Source organism: Periplaneta americana, chromosome 1, assembly GCF_040183065.1.
Source record: "Periplaneta americana isolate PAMFEO1 chromosome 1, P.americana_PAMFEO1_priV1, whole genome shotgun sequence".
NCBI classification, from domain to species: Eukaryota; Metazoa; Arthropoda; class Insecta; order Blattodea; family Blattidae; genus Periplaneta; species Periplaneta americana.
The window spans coordinates 173,638,780-173,654,950 of record NC_091117.1 but is presented as its reverse complement, the minus strand read 5'-3'; the positions used below and the strand labels follow the sequence as shown (position 1 = coordinate 173,654,950).

Genomic DNA, 16,171 nt, shown 5'->3' with positions numbered 1-16,171 from the left:
CATTTTTTTCTAATTTCTAAATCTTTAGGAATGGTAAAGAAAGACAACTCTTTATTTTTATCGTTAGAATTGTTGCATACCGCAACAGCACACCTTTTACCTGGCATAATGCATTCAGAATAACATAAACAAGAAAAAACACGAGAGACATTGCTTCGAAGCATTTCAGCTTTGGCGCGCTCAGCTATCTTGTGATGTCAGAATCGCTCTCTTTATCCCGTCGATCCGTCGCCAACCTATGAGAAATTTAGAAGCCTTGGTCACCTTGTAACTGTGACGACTTTAACTAAAATAAAATCTGACTTACATAATTCGTCCTGAATTTTCTTAACAAATTAAACCGTAATTTAAACCAATTTTAGCTTCGGAATATGTATGATAAGAACTTTCTTGTGTTAAATTTTAACTTACATTGTTAACATGGGTCATTTTCATCATACGTCGAAACATGTTAACAAGGTACGTTAAAATTTAACACAAGAAAATTCTTATCATACATATTCCGAAATGATACAGTGTTAAAAGTTGTGTAATCAAGATGTATATACCAATTTTACCATTTCTATCTGTATCTTCTAATCACACTCTTCATCACTTTCTTCTGCACTTTCAAGTCCTTTTTGGCTTTGCTGAGATACAGATACATTTATTTTGCAACCGCGAGTCCTCGGTTCTTCATCAGATACCGGAAAAGAGCGATAGTATTTTTGGTACATCGAAGGTATGTACTTCAACAGATACAACATGTCTGCATTTTTCTTTGGTTTTATAGGTCTGACAATGGTATATAAACGTTCTGGAAGTGAAATTAGTTTTTGAGGTCTTCCTGTTTTTTTGTGATTTACTTATGTCAATCACAGAGAATTCCATATAATCCCGCAGTGTCAATTTGAAATAAATCCTATGTGATTGCCTTTTTTCAGTACCGCAGCCATTGCATTTGCAACCAATTGACTAGTTGTCTATCCATGCAGACTTTTCTATTTGTGACTAACTGCTCCAGGTTCTTTGTAGCTATGAACTGCTGATGATTCACTTTAATTACAGTAAATGGAGCTTTATTTTTAGCAGATTGCATAATGTCGATCCTATCTTCAGGTACATATATGTGATATTTTTCTAGATTTAGCTTCAGTTATTCCAAAATCTGCATCATTAGGTAAAGGCTTGTACATTGCTATTTTACGATGTATAAACATTTTCTGGGGTCTGTAAATCTCCACGGACTCTGATAATCTGAAAAAGAATATTTAAATATAATTACGGTATTATATTGATTATACAATTGGTTATATTCAAATTCAAATTCAAATTTACTCACAATTTACATTTTAAATGATACATATGAAAATATACCCGAGCATATGCTCGTGCTCGGGTACAGTCCAGTAGTCTACATAAATTTTACAGAGATCAATAATAATGTTGGTGTTAGAAATAATAGTAATAATAATAATAATAATAATAGAATATCCGTGACGGAGATGATACAAAGATAGTAATACAAATTAATTCATTAATAATAATAATAATAATAATAATAATAATAAAACAAAAATATTTACAATAATAAAATAAATACTAAGACGGATAATAGTACATTATGCAACGAGCCTATAATGGTAGTAATTAAGAAGCGAGTATGGATGTTTATGAAACGAGCGCAAGCGAGTTTCATAATTTTCATACGAGCTTCTTAATTACCATTATAGGCGAGTTTCATACGACTTTTTATGCTCGACCATATTTCTAACTTGAAATTACCGGTATTCAGATGTATACATTTTATTTGTATCTGACAAGATCGGAAGTGACCTTGTTCTAGGTCGTGAATTGTGAGATGTGCGCAGACGCGAAAGTATTGATTTTTTTCCGAGGAACAATAATGTCATTGACCTTGTGTAAAACCTTTAAACTTGATAATATTATAATATTATAATCTTGATTATTGAATTCGACATTGAAAAACGAGATGACAAATTGAATTTATTTGAATAGTATTTACAATTAACGCTAATTATTATAGTAACAGAACATAACCTTCTGCGACAGTATTGGATTTCCAGCCTCCGTGACTTTTCGCTAATTCTCTTTCGATTGCATATCCGAGAATAATTGATACTTGCGGTTTTATAACGGTACAAAGCTGACTTGTCATTGGCTGAACACTTGTAAGCTGAGTTATCATTGGCTGAAGACCTGTACTTTAATAAGTAGGTGTACTTTAATGACATGCATTAAAGGACTGCTACCAGGTGTATAATTAGTACATTTCGGCATGGTCGAGCATAAAATAAAATATAAAACCACTAGCGAGAGTTAACACAACTTAAATAAGCATATAATAACCAGAAAAAAGCGACGAACTCGAAAATCAAACAGAAAAGTTCGTTGTATCGCAGACGACAGCAACCGCCGTATTGACATTGTGCTATGCATTATTGGTAGAAGGGGGGGGGGGCGAAGGTCTACGTAACTGCCGTTCTCTTCGAATCTTCTCATACAATCATGGGAAGTTAATGCTGAAAAACAAAATGTCTACGAGTCAAACTGTTCATTATTACCAGGATAAATACAAATAGGCCTAATACTGAAATATATTAATCAGGTTTCAGTTATAGATCTCCCCTTTTGTGCAAGAGGTGTCATATCAAAATAATTTATGAATGGCGGGGAAAATATAAATTTCAAGAACTCTCTAGTGACAGAGATAGTGACAAATACAATCAAGTGTATCTGTGGCGATGCTAAGAAATCTTTTATTAGAAATATACACTGTTATTAATTATTATATATATTTTTATTACAATGTTTTATCTTATAGGTTACATGCATCAGATAAATACAATAAACATTAGTAACATATAATGCTAAGTAACACTTAAAATAATAATAAAATTTATCAAATATCATACAAACATTTTCACTTTATTTTTAAACTTAAGAATGTGTAGTTTGTTTAGGTCTGGATTATTTTTCAATACTGAATTGTATAGTCTTGGTCCATAATTCCTACTGTGTCTTAATCCAGCTGTAGTGTGGTTATATAGTTCCATGTGATAGTTACGGCATATAATAATATTTTGTTATATGACTTAACGCAATCAAAGTATTTTCATTTTTCAGAAAGAATATTATTAAGTAAATGATTTAGATAAAAAAAGTGTTTATTATGTTCATCAAATCTTACCTTTCTCCTTCCTATCTGATGCATTTTTGGTTGCAACATATTCGCTTCCATCTGAAATAAGGACCAGCAAAATACATGTTTGATTGAAATTTAAGGATAATCTAATAAGAGGCATGAATGATAATAATATTCATTGATGTAATTATACAAAACTTTAAGATTATTGGCTTATCTATTAAGTTTTATCCTAATAACCTTAAAATTTGAACTACTACAACAATAAAATATTTGTACATTTGCGTTAAAAATTTGATAACTAACTTGCATAATAATGATAAGAGATAGTATTAAAATGTAGGTGTATCACATTTGGTATCACATACCTGAATCACTACTGTTACTTAATTCATCTGATGGAATATAGTTTGAATCAGGATCACTATCTATTCCTTCAAAGCATTCCTTTAATTTGGCATTATTATTATTATTATTATTATTATTATTATTATTATTATTATTATTATTATTATTATTATTATTATTATTATTGAGCATTAAATCCAAATAATAGTATAATACTAGAAGCACGTTTAAAAATGTAGACATTTGTTTCATCACACAACTATGCAATTATTTCCTTTATACACATTTTTTTACAGTACGGGCCAACATTGTAAAAAGAAAATCCCACTCACTTGAACTGGCCTCTGAATATTCTGAAAGCTTTATTGATTTATTCAGAGGTATATCTTAGTACTGCTCTCTAGCGGTCACTTCAGTAAATACTGACTTGCTTGATTGTGCCTCTGAAAGATAACATCATAATGCCTTCTCCATCATCATGTAAGTCAAAAGTAAATTTTAGTGACACGTGGATTGGCCACCGAACCGTCCTTTATGCAATTAATTTCTTTGCCGGTTGCTACAAAACGATTACCCGTTGCATTAGCATACTTTTTTGTGTTTATGGATCTGATGAGACTGAGAGCGCATCTTATTGTTCTTTTTTTTTTTAACTTGGTTATTTAAATATTTAACGATGCTATATCAACTACTGGCTTGTTTAGCGTTAATGTAATTGGTGATAGCGATATGGTATTTGGCGAGATGAAGCCGAGGATTCGCCATAGATTACCTGACATTTGCGTTATGGTTGGGGATAATAAGGAATAGGTACATCTCCTCGTCATGAACATTGATTAAAATATACTTACAAAACCTGTGCCTAGAAACTGAATCATCTGGTCTTAATTCACATGTCACTGTACTTATATAGAGTTTTAGTTACAATAACTTTATTACCTTCTAAACCGGACCGTAGGATATTCCTATTTATTGAGAAAGTCGCCTAAGGTATTTTTCATACAACTTTCTAGTTGAAAGTTTTCTAAAGTGTCCTCGCTAAGTACTCGACGATTGCAGCTGATGTTCATTTGAGGTTTCATGAAGTCGGCCTTAAGTATTCCTTTTATACATGAGCCCATCCCCGATGATCTCATGGGCTCCCTCCCGTCCAGGTATAAACATTTTCCTCCCCATTTTATGCAGACTTAGGACTGTCACATGGGCTCACTCCGTATAAACATTTTCCTCCCCATTTTATGCAGACTAAGGGCTGCCACATGGGCTCGCACCGTATAAACATTTTCCTCCCCATTTTATGCAGACTAAGGACTGCCACATGGGCTCGCACCGTATAAACATTTTTCTCCCCATTTTATGCAGACTAAGGACTGCCACATGGGCTCGCTCCGTATAAACATTTTCCTCCCCATTTTATGCTGACTTAGGACTGCCACATGGGCTCACTCCGTATAAACATTTTCCTCCCCATTTTATGCAGACTAAGGACTGCCACATGGGCTCACTCTGTATAAACATTTTCCTCCCCATTTTATGCTGACTTAGGACTGCCACATGGGCTCACTCCGTATAAACATTTTCCTCCCCATTTTATGCAGACTAAGGACTGCCACATGGGCTCGCACCGTATAAACATTTTTCTCCCCATTTTATGCAGACTAAGGGCTGCCACATGGGCTCGCTCCGTATAAACATTTTCCTCCCCATTTTATACAGACTTAGGACTGCCACATGGGCTCACTCCGTATAAACATTTTCCTCCCCATTTTATGCAGACTAAGGACTGCCACATGGGCTCGCACCGTATAAACATTTTCCTCCCCATTTTATGCAGACTTATGGCTGCCACATGGGCTCACTCCGTATAAACATTTTCCTCCCCATTTTATGCAGACTAAGGACTGCCACATGGGCTCGCTCCGAATAACATTTTCCTCCCCATTTTATGCAGACTAAGGACTGCCACATGGGCTCGCTCCGAATAACATTTTCCTCCCCATTTTATGCAGACTAAGGACTGCCACATGGGCTCGCTCCGAATAACATTTTCCTCCCCATTTTATGCAGACTAAGGACTGCCGCATGGGCTCGCTCCGTATAAACATTTTCCTTCCCATTTTATGCAGACTTAAGACTGCCACATGGGCTCGCTCCTGTCCAGGTATAAACATTTTCCTTCCCATCTTATGCAGACTTAGGACTGGCACATGTGCTCGCTCCCGTCCAGGTATAAACATTTTCTTCCCATTTTATGCAGACTTAGGACTGGCACATGGGCTCGCTCCCGTCCAGGTATAAACATTTTCGTCCCATTTTATGCAGACTTAGGACTGGCACATGTGCTCGCTCCCGTCCAGGTATAAACATTTTCTTCCCATTTTATGCAGACTTAGGACTGACACATGTGCTCGCTCCCGTCCAGGTATAAACATTTTCTTCCCATTTTATGCAGACTTAGGACTGGCACATGGCCTCGCTCCCGTCCACGTATAAACATTTTCTTCCCATTTTATGCAGACTTAGGACTGGCACATGTGCTCGCTCCCGTCCAGGTATAAACATTTTCTTCCCATTGTATGCAGACTTAGGACTGGCACATGGGCTCGCTCTCGTCCAGGTATAAACATTTTCTTCCCATTTTATGCAGACTTAGGACTGGCACATAGGCTCCCTCCGTATAAACATTTTTCTTCCCATTTTATTTAAACTTTAAAATGTTTGATGCAGAAGCTTACTTGGTGCAGAGTCATTTCGTCAAAAAGAAAAAAAAAGTGGGGTAAAATCTGAAAAGGTAAAACTTTGAAAGCAACACTTCTAACAAAGTCGTAGCTTGTTATTGAATGTGTTTTATATTCCATCATTTTATGCAAGATGAACGTCTCTTTTTCGTGAGGTTTATTACTCTACTTTTTCGTTTTCTTTTATCTAATTATTAGATAAAAGAAAACGAAAAAGTAGAGTAGTAAACCTATTAGAAGGTTCGTGTCACTTTAAATGTGTTTTAAAACTTCAATCAACTGAAAAATATGTGGGTGCGGCTTGTATAATAGTCCATTCAACTTAGCATGGAGCGCTTCGCAGTTATTTGTAGTACGGTCGGAGCTTTCTGAGAACTGTGTCCACATTTCTGGAGGGAAAGTACTGTTTTCATCTATGTAATTTTGTAATACGTACTCAACGACTTTCGGGGAGAAGAAGGTTGGAGCGACTTCACTTATCGTTCCTTTCTTACCACCTCTGATTTGGAGCGACTTCGTTAGCAACCCTTCTTCTATCTGTAACACTTCCAGTTACTACGATGCTTTCTTTTGTTCGCAGATTGGAGTCCTTTTGCTGGTGTCTGCAGTTCTCTTGCCTCAAAATTCCGTATCTGGCATTGCATTGCCATGCTATCAGGAGTGTAGAAATATGAAGTGTCTCGACGTAGTGATTTATTGCAAAGTTTCAGAAGTTGTCGTCTCGGATTATCCGAACTGCAACTGCTGTCCTTGTACTCCCCCCATTCTAAGCTGACAACATAGCATTGTCATATTATCTACGGGAATTTAAATTTTCTCGACAATTAGTTCTCAGACTATTTTCTCAACTTTTCACAGGAATCTGTCTCATCACGTGGCGGTAGCTGCTTCCCATTGATGCAACACATGTTTAGTATATGTTTCGCAGTTAATTATACATGAAATTTTAATTTTTAATCTGATGTTTGCTAATAGTCCTTCTGGATTTACGAGTAGGCAGGATATTTTAGATAACCAAGAATGGACAGTTATATTTTTTGAGGTTTATATTATCTCCATTTTGCCATTAGTCCATGTACAAAGGTTTCATACAAGTAATAAATTTAATCACCTGCTTTTATGCTGTACTTGTGATTTTACTGTAATAAAGTTCTTATTGATATAAAACTCTTAAACTACAGAGGCCATTCATACATGACGAGATTTTGACAATGTGACAAAGGAATATTTGGGGGAATGAAAGCAGAGTTTCCTAAAAGTAACTTCACTTCGTCTGTTCAACTCAAATATCACATAGGTAGTTGAATTCAGGTCCATATTTACGTGAAGTCATAGAAAAAATAACTGAGCCATGACTGACTTCTTACGTCATAAAAGTTGGAAAATATTGTCAATCATTAATGTACCCATCATTCCAGTGTGGAATAAAGAAAACTCCTCCATCTGGCTTTGCTTCTACGTCTCTCCCTACGTCTTGCCTCTGCTTTTGGTTTTTGCAAAAATTGTTCGTTTCCGAGTTATACTACTGAGAGCTTTAAGTATCGCTTAATTTAAGGTAAATAGGTTATTAGCGCTTTGCACCCGATTCTAGTGTTGAGGCTGCTTCTGGCGTCCTGACCAGCCTCTCTACATGTATTGAGGTTGGGTTGGACATTTCCTTTCTAAATCCATCTGACATGGTTACACCGCTCAGTCCCTGGTGGAACTATGATACTGATTAACAATGTCCACCCCAGCGACAAGGATGCATCCACCAGAAATTGCACAGAGTATTTAGTTGCAGTCGAGAAATGTCCTGGACAGAGAGGCTGGAAAATATTGTACGGGTTGCTTAATCATGAAGTCTAAATACTGTTTCTGAAATCTGTAGAGTAAGTCAGCGTATTTGGGTGGAGCCGATGAGAAGCGAGTGCGGGAGTGTGTTGCGGGCTGCATTGGCTTGCGGCCGCTAAGTGGCAAGATGCGCGTGGCAGCAGTTGAGTTCAGACAGAAATGATCTCCTCTTTGCAGTCGCTCGCTCCCTTCAAGCAATGCTTTCTCCCAGATCGGTCAATGTACTTGCCCCTTCCACTCACCACTTGCGCAAATGACTTGTTTCGTATCCTACAGTCTAGACAGAGATTGAAGAAACGGAGTTTAGTACGGTATCTCTCCCTCTCTCTCTCTCTATCTCCCCCCTCTCTCTCTCTCTCTCTCATTTTTCTGGCATCAGACTTACCACGTATTACCACACAGCTGCAGATCTGCTTGATAATAAGTGATCAGTGCTGCTAACTCGATTTTTAAAAACCCGCTAATAAACACTGCGCAAGTCGTTAAATTGCAATATTATCGTTGTAAAATTCGATTATTTTTCCGCTGTAAGTGCTAAAATATCTAATAAAGCCTTATATTAACACTACAAATTTCGTATATTTTACCCGATAAACTAACACTTGAAAACGCCAGATCTAGCTGAGAAACATTGGCAACACTGTAGCTAATTATAGAATGGTTATGGATGTCGAGTGTATCACTTAAGTAATAAATTAAATGCAACATACTAATATTTTTTTAACATACGTGTACATGGTTTCAGCCCCTCTGGGAGTCGATTTGGTAATAAAATTGATGCAGGATTTAAGAGTAGTTTGAGAACCTGAATTTTATAACAATAATAGAAGCAACACATTTTTTCAGTTCAATAAGAATTATACCTATGTATTTAAGGAGTAACATTGCACTATTTTAAACCTATATACTCGGGCTTTTAATAGACTAGAGTGTTAGAGAGGGGTACACAGACGTCGACTTATTCTATTTAAAGATGAGTTAAGATTAAGATTGCACTAGGCCAGGCATTTCCAACTGCTGACTCTGTGACGTCACACGTCTCTGCTTTCGAGCTCCTTGAGAGAGGAAGCATAGAGCGTATTCCGAATCTCACCGGACCCGTGGACATCAATGACGTCACGCTGCAGCAAAATAGGAACAAACCTGCTGGAAGGTTCAATGGCTATCATGGCGACTGTACAAGTTGTTGTGCTACGCTAGCAAGATTTTGTGAAATTTCGATACTGTCATCTCGCTCAAAGAAAAGAGAGCTTAAACAATTTATTTCTTGAACCAGTAGTAATAACTGGTCCGTTGACATGTTCGTTCATAAGCCATTAATATATTTTTTTTATGTTATACTCATTACTAGGGCTAAGAATTGTATGCCATTTCATTGCGCTTCATACGCCTCTGACTTTAGGTACCAGTACGTAATTGCGTTGGGGTGGGGGATTTCAGTGTGTTTCAATCAGCAGTGAACTTTAGTTGGTCGGTTACATTACGACCGAATACTGCTATTCGTTACAGGCAAAATTCAACATCTTGTAAAGAAGAATAATAGCGAGATGCCGAGGACGAAATTTGTGACTTAATTTCAAATGGGGAAATTTGTAATAATGATACACATTTTGAGATAAATAATGCTTGTGTAAACTATTTCAAATGTCCTCCCATTGTTTCTGCAGAAGTGGAACGAAGTTTCTCTAGATCAGGTCTGTACAAACAGCGCTCAACGAGCGCGCGCGCTTCTTCGGAGCGGGAGAGCGGTGTTTACCGCTCGCCGAAACGGAGAGGAAGATACGTCAGAGTGACATAGACTTGCTAGAGGTAGAGGAGAGGGAAACGACCACTCAGTTATCTAGTGGAGTGCAGTGTGTAGGCCTACTCTCAGTAACTGTTTCACGTTGCTTACCTATTGCTACAGTACAGTATGGAGGAATCTGAAAGACGGAACATAACATTTAACGATTTACAGCTCGAACTTACTGATCTTCAATGTGACCTAACAGCTAAAGATCGTTTGAATAATACTACTAGCCTGGTTGAGTTTTACAAGACTAAACATTAGCAATAATATCCACGACTACACAAGCTGGCTGTGAAAATGATTGCTATGTTTGGCTCAATATTTATATTTGTGAGCAACTGTTTTCTATAATCAACTTTAATAAAGGCAGACATCGAACATCTGTAACTGATGATTCATTATGATCAATAGGCTACTGTTCCTTTCAGATGCCAACAGCATAAAACCTCGTTTTGATGTACTGATAAATAAAAATATAACAAAATGATATTGTACATTTAAGTAGCTATAGAATTTCTATTACTTCTGTAAAATAAATATTTCTTTATTAATTAATAATAGTCCAAGATAGTTTTGAAAACACTGAACGGGAATTCATTTCACAAACACTCCTAATAGTACTTCCTTTTGTGTATATGTTGTACGAGATTACCCCTTCTTCCAGTCCACCCTTATACAGAGCGCAGCTAATATCTGCATTCCGCTCATGAGCTGTGAGCCGGCTCGGAGAGCGCAAACCTTGTGCAGGCCTGTTCTAGATATAAGGCTGTGTTTTCTAGCAACAGGCAAACATTATCTTTTGAAAATTTGAAAATGTGGCTTTTTATTCACTGCAACAATATGTGAAATGAAAAATTATATAAAACAAAAACGTAATGCATTATCATATTAACATAGTGAAATAATAAGGCTGATACTTATCAATGTCATATTAGGTGTATTTTCTACAGATATTAAATAGCATGTAGTCAATGATATTGTGTCGAAACTGAATAGTTGGAGCACGAAATAAGAAAAAATGTAGCAAACAAGATGAAAAAATACTGGATAAACATTATGGATATTTACCTATATGTAACATTTATGACAATTTCAAATGAGGAAATCTATAATAATGATACAAATTTTTAGATAGATAATGCTTGTGTAAAATATTTCAAATATGTCCTATTGTTTCTGTAGAAGTGGAACGAAGTTTTTCTAGATGTAAGGCTGTTTATTTCTAGCAACAGGCAATCATTCTTCTTTGAAAATTTGAAAATGTGATTTGTTATTCACTGCAACAATATATTAAATTAAAAATTATCTAAACAAAAACATAATACACCATCATAAAATAAATAAGGCTGATACTTGTCAATGTTACATTAGGTGTATTTTCTACAGACAGAAAATAAAATGTCTTTAAAATTTTTCTTTAACGAAGAAAATGATGTCTTTAAACTTTTCTTTAGCAGATAGTTGTGTTTCGAAGTCAAAGGAGTGGTTTCATCCACCCAAATGCTGAGGACTAACTTACCGTGATGATAAGCATGAGTTCAAACGAACGAAAGACACTGCGTTAACTCACCCAACTCTGAGACTTATTCAAAGTTAAAGGCGCACGAAGCGCACTGGTAGTATAACGGCATATATTTTCTCAGGCCTAGTGATTACAAACAATACAGCAGAACACACCGCCATGACATAACAGTGCACGATGTCATTCGTCCGCTAATTCCCGCCCTATACAAGAACCAATCAGATTCACTGATGGAGGCTGATAGACACTGCCACCACCTCTGCAAGCTGATGGAACTGTTGCGACAACGCTGGAGCATCAGTGACGTCATCGCTGAAATTCAGAACACCGTGATGCCATCAGATTTCTCAGCGCTGAGATTCGGAATATGCTGATAGCTATACTAGCAAAGTAGGGGAAATGGCAGTGGAAGGGATGGAGATGTTTAAATAGAGGAGACACGACATTACCCTCTCTCACGTGCTCTACTATACTTCGTTCCATAATGTCTGACAGGAGGTGTAAACATTGCCTGCAGAGAAGGAGAGAAGTAGAATTGCTATTCAACCAATAGCACAGGTTTCATTCCACGCTTATCTTGAAGTTGGGCTTTCTGAAGCGTTCTACCCCCGCCCAACTTCAAGGCAAGCGTGGAATGAGAACTCTGTCATTGGTTGAATAGCAATTATACTGGCAATGTTTGCATCTCCTGTCAGACATTATGGAATGAAATATACACTTCTGCTTCGGAGACAGAATTTGCCAATACTACTACCTACTGGATTTTAAGGAACCCATAGGTTCATTGCCGCCCTCACATATGCCCGCCATTGGTCCCTATCCTGAGCAAGATTAATCCAGTCTCTACCATCATATCCTACGTCCCCCAAATCCATTTTAATATTATCTTCCCATCTACGTCTCGGCCTCCCCAAAGGTCTTTTTCCCTCCGGCCTCCCAACTAACACTCTATATACATTTCTGGATTCGCCCATACGTGCTACATGTCCAGCCCATCTCAAACGTCTGGATTTTATGTTCCTAATTATGCCAGGTGAAGTATACAATGCGTGCAGCTCTGCGTTTTGTAACTTTCTCCATTCTCCTGTAACTTCATCCCTCTTAGCCCCAAATATTTTCCTAACAACTTATTCTCAAACAACCTTCATCTCTGTTCCTCTCTCAAAGTGAGAGTCCAAGTTTCACAACTTCACAGAACAACCGGTAATATAACTGTTTTATAAATTCTAACGTTCAGATTTTTTGACAGAAGACTAGATGACAAAAGCTTCTCAACCGAATAATAACAGGCATTTCACATATTTATTCTGCGTTTAATTTCCTCCCGAGTGTCATTTATATTTGTTACTGTTGCTCCAAGATATTTGAATTTTTCCACCTCTTCGAAGGATAAATCTTCAATTTTTATAGTTCCATTTCGTACAATATTCTGGCCACGAGACATAATCATATACTTTGTCTTTTCGGGATTTACTTCCAACCCTATCGCTTTACTTGCTTCAACTAGAATTTTCGCGTTTTCCCTAATCGTTTGTGGATTTTCTCCTAACATATTCACGTCATCCGCATAGACAAGTAGCTGATGTAACCCGTTCAATTCCAAACCCTCTGTGTTATCCTGAACTTTCCTAATGGCATATTCTAGAGCGAAGTTAAGAAGTAAAGGTGATAGTGCATCTCCCTGCTTTAGCCCGCAGTGAATTGGAAAAGCATCAGATAGAAACTGGCCTATACGGACTCTGCTGTAAGTTTCACTAAGACACATTTAATTTACCAATAAGGGATGCAAAATACTGGAAAGATTTTATATTATTACCAGTTCACATAACGCAAATCATTTTGCCCCTTTCAGAATTTCAGTCAACGGGTTACTTTCATAAACTTTAACAAGCTTTCTTAACAAAAATTCAATATTCCCTTTATCTTGAATGGAATATTACATAAAGAGAAAAAGGATTCCATTACATGATATGATCTAATAATATGTCAAGACCCATTTTTAGGAACCGTTGATTCCAGTGATGGAGGCTTTTATATTATGAACAATTAGATATATTTATGTTCTAGCTTTTTCAATTGTTCTATTCTCATAATAGGTATATCATGAATCCATTGTACTGCACCAGCATAGGCCTACATTTCGGCACTTGTGTAGGTCGCAGCTTCACACTAGAGGACTGATAAGTATGTTTCCTCCAGGTCATAATATCGTATATAAATCCTCATTCTCAGTTACAGTATTTTTAATGCTTGTTAAATAAAAATTATATTATTAATTAAGTATTGAATTTCAGTCAGAGATATTGGAGTGCCATAGGGGTTTAGTAACAGAGTTCTTGACTTCGACGTAACATATTTATAGGATACTGACAAGGAAAAACCAGTTTTCTTCACGATAGTGCGCATTATCTGACTTTTCACGGATGTTTGATATTCATTTCCTAGAAGGACTGATTGTAACCTTCAATAGAATTCCCCTATTTGTCTACACGGTTCACTTACTGATGTGAAAAGTTTCTTTATCATGTTTGTGTGTTACCCTCATTCTCTATAAAAAGACAATACATAACCACAGCGAAAATACAGTGACTGAAGTTTGGTAGATAAACACTTGACAATGAATTCCATGCTGGTGAGCATTATTTTAGTAACTTTTAAAGTTCCTCCTTATGAGAAGTTTATAGAAAAAATATTTTGAAACTATAAGCCGCGGCCCCTTACTTCTAGGCCTATTTGGGTGGCCCCAGCTTGTTATAGGAAAACAAGTGGAATGCGGCCCTCTTTCAGAGTGTTCGTAATTTAAACGCCATAATGTTGTGCAGCTAGCGATTTTGAGATTATAAGTTTGTTGTTGATAGGAAAGAGATGTCGGAAGAAAACATTAATCTGTGTTATTCTTTTTCCATACTAACAAGCAGTATATAGGATGTAAACGATATGAACTGCCAAAAAATACTGATGGTAGAATATAAATAACTGAAGAAATAAGTGAAGTCGAGAGAGGAAACAAACAAGTAACGCGTACAGCGGTGACATACAGATGAAGAACTGAACAACTCAATAAGGTTTCTTATGCAAAATTTCGCTTGCTAACGATAAACGGGTGATATGTCCACTGTAATTCAACGACAAATGTTCATTTATACTTTTAGTGCAAATTTTAACTTTATCTGATATATTAACTTATTTCAAGTCCATAAGTATTATACAGAGTGCTCTAAAATTCCCCTTACAAACTTCTAGGACTTGTTAAGGGGACTGAGTAGATAATATTTTGAATTGGAACCCATATCCGGAAACGTACCGTTTCTGTGCTACAGCCGTTTGAAAGCAAGCACTGCCTGAACGTACTTCACATGTCGCAACAAGTAATAGCTTCGCGATTCGTCCGCCTGCAGCGTTACATGATGAGGGGTGCTTACGTCAGATCCTCCATGGCCTCCATGATCACCGGATTTGACTCCATTGGACTTTTTACTCTGGGGTTGTATGAAGAATTTGGTTTATGAGACTCCTGTAGAGACAGCAGAAGATCTGGTGGCACGAGTTGTTGTCACTGCAGGAGAGATTGCAGATGCACCAGGTGTGATAGAGCGCGTTTACCAAAACATCATTCGTAGGTACAATGCGTGCAACGAAGTTTGTGGTCGCCACATCGAACCGCATTTGTAGTGGATTTGAATGTTAACCATCATTTGAAAAAAACAACAGTTTAAGTTGAACTGTAAACAAAAGTGTTTGTGACAAATGATTCAGTTACCATTTTGTTTCTTTGGTTATTAATGAGTTGAATTGTAAAACAAGTGATGTACTGGTTCACGCCTCATAATAAAATAAATTACTTGTGAAAGTGGTCGCGTTAAAAACATGTTTTCAAAAGGCTGTAGTACGGAAACGGTACGTTTCCGGACATGGGTCCCAATTCAAAATATTATCTACTCAATCCCCTTAACAAGTCCTAGAAGTTTGTTAGGGGAATTTTAGAGCACCCTGTAGATCTATTTGTAGCTATGTCTCACTACATGTTGTACCTTCAGCATAGCGTACCTTTGAACATTTTTTCTTTTTTTTAATTTTGCTACTATCTAGAAGACTCAAACTGGAGTAGATTGTAGAGAAAGCCTCTAAGTAGCTCTGGTCGTAGTTTCGGTTTGATTTACTGCAAAGTGTGAATTCTGTGGACAAAACAATTTTTTTAGTACCAAAAGTAAACATTTATTTCATTGATATGTTTTCTAACACAAAACCAGATTGTATTTGTTACTATCTATCAAGTACAGTGCGTTCCCTATCGTCTGGTGAGTAAAAATATTTTTTAATTTTCTTGATTTATTCGAATCTCTAGTTTTGGGAGCCACATTTGTTTAAACGTACACCCTCTTGTACCTTTGAACACAGAACATCTTACATCATGGAAGGTGTTCCAAGGTACACAATACTATTGGTTTTTGTCTTTCTTTTACATGTCACGAAGTAAGTCTGGAGTTAAGAATCCCCCAATTGATCCGGATGCTGCCTTGAGGAAAGCTGTTGCAGCAGTTATTGCTCCTCCAGAAAATAAAATCACAATCAGAGAAGCCTGCTCTGGTTTATGATTGCAAATACATTTTAAATATGATCGTCAGTTCTTACAACTATATTCCCACCTATATTACATGTGTTCCAACTTACGAGAGGCTATGTTCCAAGTTACACGAACCTGTTGTACCTTTGAACACATTACATATCCCTTCATTTTATTTTTTCCATCCTTAATAGTTGTGTAGAACAGGAAAATATATGCAAGAAGTTATAAA

The 16,171-nt window shown here is 36.8% G+C and overlaps 1 long non-coding RNA gene across 2 annotated transcripts in view; it reads left to right on the top strand.

Moving 5' to 3' along the window:
* Positions 1–16,171, top strand: part of LOC138704266 (uncharacterized) — an 82,873-nt gene that overhangs the window by 37,817 nt on the left and 28,885 nt on the right. For both annotated transcript variants that reach the window (XR_011333293.1, XR_011333295.1), the window contains one exon: positions 6,812–14,007. This is a non-coding gene — a long non-coding RNA (uncharacterized lncRNA). The remainder of the gene's footprint in view (positions 1–6,811; positions 14,008–16,171) is intronic.